This window comes from Cupressus sempervirens, chromosome 2 (assembly GCF_028749045.1).
Source record: "Cupressus sempervirens isolate cs-2001-9-10 chromosome 2, ASM2874904v1, whole genome shotgun sequence".
Classification (NCBI taxonomy): domain Eukaryota; kingdom Viridiplantae; phylum Streptophyta; class Pinopsida; order Cupressales; family Cupressaceae; genus Cupressus; species Cupressus sempervirens.
This window is the reverse complement of record NC_143119.1, coordinates 92,642,864-92,656,204: the sequence shown is the minus strand read 5'-3', so window position 1 is coordinate 92,656,204 and position 13,341 is coordinate 92,642,864.

Genomic DNA, 13,341 nt, shown 5'->3' with positions numbered 1-13,341 from the left:
TGCTCAATGGGTAGATTCTCTCTGGAGTGAATCTCCCTTGGTGCATCCTGCTCTGATACATGGATGGCTTTGACTATCTATCAACACAATGTATAACCAATCCATTCACTTTCTATTCCTCCATAATCTTCCCCAAGCCCTTACTATGCTTGATGTGTCTCCTGATGCAATCCACTCACCATTGGGGAAAACTGAGCCACAGATGCAGGGTATGAATGCTCACCATAAGCAAAGGACTTTAGAGGATTATCCAGGTTTCTGATGATCACATAACATCCATTATAGTAGATGATCAAGTTGGTCTTTGCTTCTCTAGCTATCAAAATACATCACCCTCTTTCAGTCAAGGGCACAGAAACATAGCTCTCAATCAACTTCACCATTGTTAACAACTCTTCACCATACATACTTTCTTGAGGATCAAGGTATTTTGATGGGTTTTGAGATATCCATATGAAGTCTCTTTAGGGATACAACCCTTTAAAATTTTATTCACTAGATTGACATTAGATTTCATCCCTTTAGTAATATGGTAAATTTAGTCAAACTCCAAAGTGGGTCCAGCTAAAAAAAAAAAAATTGTTTCCAAACATTTGAACCTTCAAACTAATCCATCAAACCCATCATAATGATTAGAATCAAATTTGATCACTAACTGATTGTTAAAAACTCATTTTATCACTTTTTGCCAACTGTCAAATTTGTGCCAAGAGGTCTGTTGACTGGCCTTAAAAATTGATCAAATCACCTGATCAGGATTTGGAATCTGACACACTAATTTTGTGTTCCACACACTTGCACCTTGTCAAATATAATCTCATGATGAATTTATGGTCAAAAGACATTCACTGTCAAAGTTACCTCTCAGAACTACCTGCAAGAAAACAATTCAGAAAACAATAAAGTGGGTTCAGATTTGGCTTCAAAAACTGGGCAAACAGACACTTGGGAGGACGAAAACTAGGATGTTGGTTCCCTATCATGAGGTGAGTACGGATCTATGATTTGGGCTCATGATGAATAACTGGGCACAAATGGCAAGCAATCAAAGTCAGCTACTCAGAATTTGAAGATTGAAACAATGGTAGAAAAAAGATTTTTGCAAATGGAAATGACCTAGAAAAGTGTGCAAACAGATTTGTCAAGACCTTGAAATTGGCACACTAGAATTATTTTTAGATTAGAACATAGTGGTACAATCTATTTGATCTCACATATCATGCATTTCAAGATATAACATCACAAACAGGGGTACTGAAAAATCTGCAAATGCTGACACAAGTAAAAAGCTAGAAATTGCATTTGGAATCGTGTTCAAAAACATATCAAATGGATTTCTCATAAGCTCAAACTTGAAACATAACATGTCTCTAACCTCTAAAATGCAACACAAAAGAAATTTCATCATTTGGGTCAACTGGGTCAAAGTTATAACAAGTCAAACAGGGCTTCCAAAAATTTAGAAAGATTCATATCAGCATGACATTAATAAATGACCAACTTTGAGGGATTCAAAACAAAAATAAAAAGACTTTGAAAAACTAAAAATTAGAAACATAGGCTCTCAAATATGGACACTAGACACTCCCAAAGTGGTGAGTCATGAAACATTTCTGGCTACGAGATATTCACTTGCAAACACAACCTCTAGTCGTTGTTTGACACTTAGTTGAAAATGCAGATTTGACAATTGCTCAAAATGGGACTCCACGAAATGGTTCAGAATGGAAAATTATCATCATGGAACAAGTAGACACATTGAATGAAAGGTGTTAGAAACATTGAACACCTCATGGGGCTCAAAGGTATAGCTAGGTACATACACACTTAAAAGTGTTTTTAGGGCTTGATTCTCTCAACAGTGCTCAAAATTGGGCCTTCAATTTTGAGCGCCAATAGGTCACATACCTTGAATCCAAATACCAAACCTTGGATCACTTAGGAAAAGCTCAGCAATGAAGTTTCCTTCACTTCTCCACTGGTCTACTCAACTTCACATTCTGCACTCTACTACTTTCTGAATATTCACATGATCCAGAGGATATTTTCATCAAAAATTGAAGTATCTCTCAATTGCCCATAATTAGCAGCATGTCAAAGTTCTCAAAATTCTAAATCTGATGCAACTAGAATAGGCAAAAAAGGAATCCATATGCTTGAGTTATGGCTAGTCAAATTTGTGTCAAACCCTAGACCAAAGGCCATAAAAAAAGGTGAAATTTGGAACTCTCCAAAACTGGTCAAGGTTGGCAATAATTTGAAGATCTTGTCGAGAGCTTTCCAATGCCATTCATTTTTTCAAAATCGGAGCCCAGAAGAAAAATTTATGCCCGATCAAAGGCGTGGTCAAATAGGCATATCAAGGGTTAATACATGGCACTACATGGCAAAAGAAAAAAAATGGTGGTGCCACATGTATGGCAAGGAAGCCCATGTGACACCTTGATGTAACGAACAATGTTGGAATCATGACGATGAGACCTTCTACTTGATGCCATTTTCAAGCAATTTGGAGATAGTCAAAATTTCATGCCTATTTTTGGTCAACCCCTAATATGCCTATTTGACCACAACTTTGACCAGGCATAACTTCTGCATCTAGGCTTTGATTTCAAGGAAACAAACGACGTTGCAAAGCTCTTGATGAGATCTTTGAATTGGTGCCAACCTCAACCAGTTTTGGAGAGTTCCAAATTTCACCTTTTTTATGGCTTCTGGTCTAGGGTTTGACCCAACTCTTACTAGCCATAACTTGAGTGTATAGACTCCTTTTTCAATAGTTTGAGTTACATCAGATTTAAAATTTTGAGAACTTTGACATGGTGCTGATTATGGGCGATCGAGAGATACTTCAATTTTTGATGAAAATATCCTCTAGATCATCACAATTCACATATATCCTTCCCGTGATAAAGGAAAACATCCTTCCTTTATACCAAGTCCATTGAATAATTCCTTGAGTCAGTTGTTAGTCCTTCTCAATTAATTATTATAGGACCACATTAAGAACATGTTACACTTAATGATAAAACAAATCTTCCACCTTGCAACTTGCATAACTTTCTATACATGCAATATTATGACAAGTGAGCTTAGCCATGTCATCCTCAACATGTCTTCTCTATGTCCTCAACCTTAATCCTCAAGATATCAAATCTGCTAAGAGATATAAAATTTTTACTAGAACATGCCTCTATAAACTCTATCTTAGAATAGATATCACCAGAACTTACATAACTTCTTCTAGACTTATCCTTTCTACTTTTGATGTTAGCTACATATTCCAGATACTTAGATGTATCTCCCATAACCTCAGGTGGTTATCATGCTCAACTAGCCATCTGTATCAACTTGATCTTTCTAATATTTTTCTATCAGATATCATAGAAGACATCAAACATGCTATTTTGACATCAATGAGAAACTCAATCATGAATGTAACATATATCATCATCAAACCAATCTTCCAAAAGTCTCTCCGATCTTCCAACAATCTCCCTCTTTAGCATTGATGGAAACATAGATGAAAAACATGTAGTTCTAAGAATTTCCATCTTCAAATCCTTTTCATCAATCATACTCCCCCATTGATATACCTTAATGTGCTCTATACCAAACTATTATACCAATCTTTTCTTCTTAGCATAATATTTTCTTACAATACTTCTCCCCATTTAGCATAATGTTTTTCGTGCCAAATTTCTCCCCCATTGACATCAATGTCAAAGTTTTTTGCTACCAATATCTCTGCATCAAACTCTGTAATCATCTAATACTTATTTAGCTCGAGTGTCAAAAGACACTATCTACAACAATATCAATCAAGAGTCCTAGATGACTTTTTCTATCATAGATACTCCCCCATACAAGAAGCATCAACATCTAGTCTAGAAAAACAATGGTGCTCTATTACCTTGGATTGATGCATTCTTTCATCTTCTACTTTGATGTAGGAAGGGGCATAATCCTAAGCATACCTCATAAATACTCAAAAGTCTCTTTGGGAAGAGGCTTAGTGAATATATCTACAATCTGCTCTTTTGTGCTTACATACTCCAATCTAATTTCTTTTTCTTCAACTTTTTATCTCAACATGTGATACTTAATAGAAATGTGTTAAGTCTTAGAATGCAACACTAGATTCTTAGACATATTTACTATTCTTGTGTTGTCACAATGTATAACAATAGGTTCGATGATTTCTATCCTTATATCATTCAACATTTGTTTCATCCAAATAACTTGATTGCAATTATTTGCTGATGCAACATACTCTATTTCTACTATACTTTGAGATGTACAATCCTGCTTCTTGCTTAACCAAGAAACCAATCTTCCTCCAAGAAAGAAGGCTCCTTCACTGGTTCTCTTTTTGTCATCCATACTACCTACCCAATCTGCATTAGTATAAACACTTGGAGTAAAGTCATTAGCTCTATCATACCATCATCCAAATTCTAAAGTTCTTTTTAGCTATCTAAATATCTTTTTACTGTTGCATAATGTGCTTCTCTAGGATTAGCCTAGAATCTTGCAACAGTTCCAACTACATTTTCTATATCAGGCCTTGTGTGAGTCAGATATTGCAATCCTCTGATCATAGATATGTACTTCTTCTGCTCAGTAGTAGGTGTCTCATCCTTTGTAGATAACTTGTGTCCAATTATCATAGGTGTTCCAATAGGTTTACATGTTTCTAAACCAAACCTTTTTAGTAAATCCATTAAGTACTTAGTCTGAGAAATAAAGATTCCTTCTTTATTCTATACTATCTGCAACCTAGGAAATATTTCATTTCTGCTATCATACTCATTTCAAATTTTTTCTTCATTTCTTCTGCAAATTTTTTGCTTTCTTCATCATTACCTCCAAATATAATGTCATCAAAATATATTACCAAAATCATCAAACCATCATCAATTTCTTTCCAATACAAATTGCTATCTGCCATACCTTTTCAATATTCGAGCTTTGTCAAATGCTTGTCTAACCTTGCATACTAGGTTCTAGGTGCTTGCTTCAATTCATGCAATACTTTCCTCAATTTTCATACAATATCCTTGTCATCTGTCAAAGGGTATCCTTTAGGGTGCTCAATGTATACCTCTTTTTCAAGTTCTCCATTCAAAAATACTAAGTTGACATCTATATGATATACTTTGAATTTCTTCTATGTTGCATAGGCTAAAAATAGTCGTACTACTTCTATTCTAGCCACTGGAGCATAAATCTCCTCATAATCTATTCCTTCTTGCCATGAATAACCTTTACATACCAATCTTGCTTTGTTTCTTATAACTTCTCCTTGTTCATTCTTCTTGTTCCTGAATGCCCATTTGGTTCCTATCACATTCTTGTATGCTAGTCTAGGGACCAATTCACATTTTCCATTCTTTTCTATCTGATCCAATTCCTATTTCATGGCTTGTTTCTAGTAATCATCTTTGCATTCTTCATCTACATTTTTTGGTTTAACTTGAGATATCAAGCATAGTTCTTCATTTAATTTTCTTCTTGTCATCACACCTTTGTCTTTTCTTCTGATGATTTGTTCGGATGGGTGATTCTTTATCATGTTCTTTCTTAAACTAGGAGTTGTTATCTCAACTCTTGATTCTACTGAAGGTTTTAAGCTTTGTTCCTGCCTTGGTTCTCCTTCATTCTGCAAATCATTGTTAGTCTCAATAAGTATCTCATCATTCCTTGGCTTAGTAACAACATCATCATCTAAATTGTAATCAACTATTTTCTCTTAGATTCTAAATTTCCCATAAATTCTCACATTTACACTTTCCATAATAGTCTTAGTTCTATGATTATAACATCTATAAGAATTTATTTTCAATGAATAGCCAAGAAACATATCTTTACTACTTCTAGCATCAAACTTACCAATATCATCATCTCTCTTTATGTAACACTTACTTCCAAATATTCTGAAATACTTAACTATAGGTGAGTGACCAAATCACAGTTCATAAGGTGTCATGTTTGTGTCCTTCCTAACTTGTACTTTGTTCATAGTATAGACTGTTGTATTCACAGCTTCTCTCCAAGATGTCTTGAATACATCATTCTCTACTAACATAGATCTTGTAGCTTCTGTAATAGACTTGTTCCTTCTCTCTGCAACACCATTCCATTCAAGGGTTATTGTAGTTGATAGCTGTCTTTTAATTCCATTTTCTTCATAAAACATGTTAAACTCATTTGAAGTAAATTATCCTTCTCTATACAATCTTAAACATTTAATCTTCATGCTAGATTCATTGTCAACTCTATTTTTGAATACCTTGAACTTCTCAAATGTGTCAAATTTCTCTTTAAGAAATGCAACCCATATCATTCTAGAAAAAACATCAACTAGAATCATAAAATACCTTTCACCATAAAATCCTCTAGTCTTTGTAGGACCCCTAACATCTATGTGTGCAATCTCCAACTTCGCTATAGTGGTAAACTTTTTCCTAGGAAAAGAAGTTTTTTTAATGTTTTACCAAAACACACTCCTTGCAAATTGTGCTAGTAGGCTTTACAATCTTTGAAAAATCTCTAACAAAAAAATTCTACTTGTCCTCAAAATTCTATCAAAGTTCATATGAAAAAATATCTTATTCCATAACCAATTGTCATCTACCTTTAAAACCAAGCATGTCATTTTAGTAGGATTCAACTGAAATACATTACCTCTAGATCTGGTTACTATTCCAATTACCTTTCCATCTTTATCTTTGATCATGCATGTCTTTTCTGAGAATTACAACTGATAACCTTTGTCTACTAGTTGTCCAACACTTAAAAGATTGTGATTTAAACCATCAATAAAATATACATCCTAAGTATTAGTTTTACCATCAAGAATTATAGATCCAATGCCTTTTACTTGATATGTTGCATTTTTTACAACTTTGACAATTCTTCCATCCTAACTTTTGAAGTCAAAAAACTTGTTCATGTCACCAGTCATATGATGTGAACAACCACTATCAATTATCCAATTATATTTCTTCTCAACCTATGATACCAAAGCTACCTTCTCTGGAATTTCTTGTTTAATTTCAACAAATTCAATTTCATCATCACTAGAACTCAATACTTGTTTATCAAAATCATAATCTTCATTTGTATAAAAACAATCTCTATCTTTTCTAGGCTTATGATTTCTCTTATACTTTTTCTCCCTTTTGAGACACTTAGATGCATAATGACCATATTCATCACAAGTCCAACATCTAAAGATTTACTTACCTCCTTTTTCTCTTCTTACCAAAAGGGCTACTACTTCATCAATCTATCTTCTTCAAATCTGCTGCTACTAGAAAAATATCCTCTAGCACTTGTGCTCTTTGATAAGTTAGGTCAAATACTTAAGGCATTGAAATTTGTCTCTGTTCTAGTCAATTCTTTTTATTATCTAAGTTCATTCTCAACTACTTCAAGTCTTCCAAGCAATGTCTCCTTTGTTAATTGGTGCATGATACCAACAACTGTATCATCTAAACTACTGACTTGAATGGTGGTGTTAGAGTCTTCAATATCTTCAATATTACTTCATCATCATCCTTATTTCCTCCTTGAACTTTAATACCTACAGTAATTTCTGATATCCTACCTATATATGTGTTAGTGTAGTTTTTTATTTTTCCTATTTTGCTAGGTTTTTCCTACACTTTTAATAATCTCGCTTAGGTTAATAAAGCATGTCTTATTAGGTGAATGGTTGTGAGGTGTCACCTTCCTACATGTGAGCATCCATTAGCTATCTTGGGAAGATACTTTGCTATCTTTAGTTTGATAGATGGTTGCTCCTTATTGGTTGGTGTTGCCATCTCCTCTCTCTTCCTAGCCTATATAAGCATGCTACCTGGCTTGTATTTGTATCTCTTGTTTTTGCATCCTCGTAATGCTATTTTGCTTCTAGCATTTGTATTACTCTCTTGGAGACTAACTCTATGTTGCTATTTTGATTTTGTATCATTTGCATTCATAGTTTAGATATTTACTCTTTGCACTAGTTTTCTGGGTTATTAATCTTTTCAGATTCTAACATGGTATCAAAGCTTTTCTATGTGCAAGAGTAGATTTTAGTTTCCTTATTTGAGAGATTCGGGGGGGGGGGGGGGGGGAATAAACTTTATTGTAGTTTTAAAAAAAATGAAGTATGCTCTTCTCTTGCATCTTTGGATGATCCTGAGAATCAGAAAAGTTTTGACAAAAACAATTTTTCTCTGGGGTTTCAATCTCAAATCTGACAACCAACTTGCATATTTGGAGTTTTCAATCAGTTTTGCAGGTTCCAACATGCCATTGACGGACTTAAGAAGTTGATCCAGCATTTGCATGTCATATTTTGGTTGCTAGGGTCATTTTTTGATTTTTGGAGCCATTTTTTACTGTTAAAGGCGTCTGATTTACACTACAGCAACATTTTTTGTACATCGGCAAGAAAAATGCCTTCTGAGTTTTGTTCGCAGCCCCAAAAAGCCATCTGGGTATCTTTAGATTTTGCATGCAAGCTGTATATTTTTCAGAATCGAGCATGCAAAGCTATAGCCATACCCCTCTCCATTGGCAGTTGCAGATTTGAACGCAATTTTCAAATGTCTCATTCTTGCTCATACGGACTCCGATTTTGATGATTCTTGTTATGAACTTGGCTTTTTTTTGTGCTTTATCCACTAGTGGAGTTTTTTTTTTATTTTCATGCATGAATTCTTCAAAAATTGTAGATTCTCAGCCATGACTGTGCACAGTTCTTGTTTTGGAAACTTTGGAGGATCATAACTTTCTCATACGACCTCGTATCGAGGTGATTCTTTTTTTGAAAGTGCATGATTTTTTGAGTAGATCATAGTGGTGCTATTTGTTTCCTTAATTATTGTGCCCAAGTTTCACTTTTAGCATATGCTCTTCATGAGGAGGCCCTGTCGGTTTTTCTTCCGTAACTTGAGCATACAGACATATTTTTTTGATCTGAAAAATGCGTCGAAAAGCTGGTTCTAAGATGGAGATGATGGTATAGTTTTTTTTATTTTTGCTACAATTTGGTTGCCTATTTTGGCAGTCAAAGCCAGATGTTCTATTTTTCCTTATGGTAGCCATATCTCACTCATTCGGACTCTTTTCTGGGCTCGCCAGATATCGTTGGAAAGCTGGTTCTATGATTTATTCAATTGCAGAGGTTTTTTATCCAAATTCTACTCCAGGTTCTTTCTCCTTCAAGTTTTGTACTTTCACACTCTAGCAGATTACTTGGATTCTACAGGTCTTGGAATCTCTTCTTCTGTTCTTTTGGCTCACTCTTCTTTCTGACTTCTGAGCATTGTATGCTTCTATTCTATTACATTCCTTTTTCTATAAATGCACTTAGATAAAGTGCCTGCTTTTGCATATCTAGAATCTTGTACACCTTGTGTTTATTTGTACTCGCACTTAGTTATAAAGTGCCATGGGGGGTCATGATGTTTTGCTATTTTGTGCTCATCCACCTTTGTCAAGTGAATTTTTCTTCCACAACATTAGCCCATGCAGTGTGTCAGTGACACCGCCCTTTATCTTGTGCTTGTACTTCTATTGCATTGTTGGTGTTCCTGATTCTTCTTCTTGCAAATGTCATTGCATTTCAGTGTTCCTGTCACCCCTCTCCCTGTTCAGCATTATGGGGGGGGTTCACCTATTGGCTCTTTTGCTTCCTTGGTTTGATTGAGTGATCTACGTATTCAATTTTTGTTCCTATGTACTAGGCGGATGCAGTGGCTAGGCACCTATGCATTTCGGTGAGATGGTTCATCTACTATATAGACACTCATTCATTCCTACTTTTGGAGGTCACCTCTTCGATTGATCAGCTCTTTAGACTTTGTCTTCTCTACCTGGTCATGCACTATTTCAGTGGGGGTTCCAGCAGTTTCTTCTGACAGTGTTTGCAGCTTCATGCTTTGGAGATGCTTCATGCTCTTTTTTGTTCCTCTCTTTGGGACATTTCCTAGATTGGAGGCTTAGTTTTCTTCATCTAGTTCTTTTTCTTGTATTGGGTACCTGATCAGGCCTTGTTGTCGGGACCCATTTTCCTGCTCTCATAGCTTTGCTAGGTTAGCATCCACCTAAGCTTCGCTTATGGGGGGGGGGGGGTGTTAGTGTAGTTTTTTGTTTTTCCTATTTTGCTAGGTTTTTCCTACACTTTTAATAATCTTGCTTAGGTTAATAAAGCATGTCTTATTAGGTGAATGGTTTTGAGATGTCACCTTCCTACATGTGAGCATCCATTAGCTATCTTGGGAAGATACTTTGCTATCTTTAGTCTGATAGATGGTTACTCCTCATTGGTTGGTGTTGCCACCTCCTACCTCTTCCTAGCCTATATAAGCATGCTACCTAGCTTGTATTTGTATCTCTTGTTTTTGCATCCTCGTAATGCTATTTTGCTTCTAGCATTTGCATTACTCTCTTGGAGACTAACTCTATGTTGCTATTTTGATTTTGTATCATTTGCATTCATAGTTTAGATATTTACTCTTTGCACTATTTTTCTGGGTTATTAATCTTTTCAGATTCTAACAATATGTTCTTATAGATTCATCTTCCATCATCTTGTCATTTTGAAATGCACAAATCCAATTTAGTAGCCTCAACTTCTTAGAGTGTTCATCACCTTCAAAAATATTTTCCAAATCTTTCCAAATCAAATGTGAAGTAGCAAGTGATTTTACCTGATTGTACTCAATTTTAGGAAGTGTCGTCAATAGTGCTTCTCTAGCTCTCATGTCACACATAAAAAAGATCTCTTTCTACTTTGGTGCAAGTTTCCAAGTCCTTTTCTTCAATGATTTTCTTCATTGTTTTTGTAATGATCCAACATCCCAGACCCATACACAACAAATATATCTTCATCTTTTCTTTCCAGCTATCATAATTTGTTCCATCAAACTTTAGGCTATCTTTCCTAAACATATTTTCCATGGATCTCCCAAAGCTATTAAACTTTTTCTTCAAGGACTTGAAGCTTTAATACCAATTGTTAGAAACAATAGTCCACCAAGATAACTATGGGGGAGAAGGGGTGAATTACATATCCAACAATTAAAATAGTTATCTTCTTCAAATAAACTCAATCATTCAACCAAAGTAAATAGAAACCATAAAAATATGCACATAAACAATTACATGAGATATATTGACTAGGAAAACCCTTGATTAGAGGGAAAACGCAGTGGGAATGATGCCCACAAGATGATGTACTAATATGAATATTCCTAGTTAGAGGATGGACCATGTTAGGAGTCTATTACAAAATTTAGTATAATGAATCCCTATTAGGAGATTCCAACCCTATTAGAAGTTGTGCCAAACCTATTAGGATTTGTAGTACAATATATGCAAGAATAGCCCACTACCCAAACATGCAATTTCAACTGCAAGAAGAGCTTACTACTTGAACAAATAATTTACTATTATTTTCTTTTGGCCTTGTTCTTTCCTCTATCCTTTCAATTGGAACAATCACTATCAAACCTTGTAGACTAGGTCACATACCTCAGATCTAAATACCAAACCTTGGATCACTCAACAAAACCTTAGCAATGAAGTTTCCTTCACTTTCACACTGCTCTGCTCAACTTCTCATTCTACACTCTCTACTACTTTTTGAACATTCACAATTTTCATATATCCTTCCCATGATAAAGGAAAATATCCTTCCTTTATACTAAGTCCGTTAAACAATTCCTTGAGTCAACTATTAGTCCTCAATTAATTATTATAGGACCACATTAAGAACACGTTACACTTAGCAATAACACAAATATTTTTCCTTGCAACTTGAATAACTTTCTATACACACAATATTATGATGAGCAAGCATAACCACATCATCCTCAACATGTCTTCTCTATGTCCTTAACCTCAATCCTCAAGATATCAACTCTGCTAAGAGATATAATAAGTTTACCAGAACATGCCTTTGTAAACTTTATCTCAGAACATATATCACCAAAACTTACATAACTTCTTCTAGCCTCATCCTTTTTGCTTCTGATGTTAATTGCATATGCTAGATACTTAGACATATCCCCCATAACCTTAGGTACCATAGAAGACATCAAACATGATATGTTGACATCAATGACAAACTTAGTCATTATGTAACATATCATCATCAAACCAATCTTTCAACAATCTCTCCAATCTTCCAATAGGTTTTTGTATCACCAAAGTTATGTATCAAAATGTTTTGAATGCTTAAATATTATTAGTTTCTCATGCATGCAATTAGATCATAATACACATGAAGGAATAATTGGTGAATAAAGAGTAAAATTTTCTTAGTTACTAATTCACTCCTCCCCTCTTAGTAAATTATCCTATCATATATCTATTTCCAACAATTGGTATTAGAACTATTATGGTTCTTAGATAAAATTTTAACAACTTGAGCAGAGATCAAAGGTTATGGAGGTATTTAGAATTGACAAGGTTGTTGACAATGAGAAGCTGGATTTGGAAATTCCTATTGTACAACTCAAGAAAGAAAATGAGAAACTCTCTCAATCTCTGAAAAGAAGAAAAGATCTTGCAATCTAGAGGAATGGCCATCTCTACATTAAAGAAAGAATTGAAGACATCCATTTAGCAACTAGTCTAGATGAAGCCAATGAAGCAATCACAGAACTATTAGAAAATAATGGTTCACTTCAAGAAGAAGTAATAAAACTAAGAAGAGAGAAATAAATTTAGTCGATAAGACTATGTGAAGTTATGGAAGAGAAAAATAAAGATAAAAGAAGAAATATAAGGAAAGAATAATGAGATTAGGTGTTTATCCCTTTAGCAAGAAGACTTTATTAATCAGATCACCAAAGAAAATGATGAAATTATGAATCTAAAATCAGAAAAAGTAAATTTGTTGAATGGTTTAAAAAATGAAAAGAAAACCAATGAGAGGATGATGGAATCTCAAGCAGAAATGAATCAATTGAATGAGCAAGGTCACTTTAGACAAAAGGGTAAAATAGGAATTGTATATATAGAAGAGGGTGAATCATCCAAGCAAGGAGTTCAAAAGAATCAAAAACTTACTTGTAGCCACTATGGTAAGATTGGACATACATTAAAAAAATGTTGGAGCAAGGAGAAAGATAAATTCAATGGAAAATGTTGCAACTACAATCAACATGGTCATAAAGCTAATGAATGCAAAGAAAAACCTAAATTTGAAGGTAAATGTCACAAATGCAAGAAACATGGGCACAAATTCTAAGAATGCAAAATTGAGATACTAAAACTAATAGAAAAAATTGTAAAAGCTACATTTGGTTGGGACTATAACACTTGGTGCACATGTCA